We start from the raw sequence: 447 nt of genomic DNA on the forward strand, positions 1-447 counted from the left end.
TGGTTATCACTTTGAATCCAATGATCTGAGTTCAAATCTCGGTGGAACCATTTTCTAAGCCACAGTACAGGTGAAAGAAGTCAACCTTTCAATTTTCCACATCTAGTTTAAAGTAAGATTACAGGTTTAAGAATATAAACTGCATTGCCCAGTGAAGATGGTATAGTGGTGAGCATAGCTGCCTTCCAAGCACTTGACCTGGGTTTGTTTCCCAGCAATCACAGGAGTCTTTTGTTGTGGGGTTACTTGCTTTATTTGTCAAGAAGTAACCAGAAAAGTTACTTTCCTAATCCAGATTTGATAAAAAAATACTTTTCAACTATGATTTATACCATAGCAGTGCAAGCATTTTGTCCAGGTTTAATTTCCCGCCACCACAGTTGCATTTACAGGTTTTGAAACCATATACAACATTAACATTACATGTTTTACCCAGGTTTCTTCTTT

Source organism: Etheostoma spectabile, unplaced genomic scaffold (assembly GCF_008692095.1).
Source record: "Etheostoma spectabile isolate EspeVRDwgs_2016 unplaced genomic scaffold, UIUC_Espe_1.0 scaffold337, whole genome shotgun sequence".
Lineage (NCBI taxonomy): Eukaryota > Metazoa > Chordata > Actinopteri > Perciformes > Percidae > Etheostoma > Etheostoma spectabile.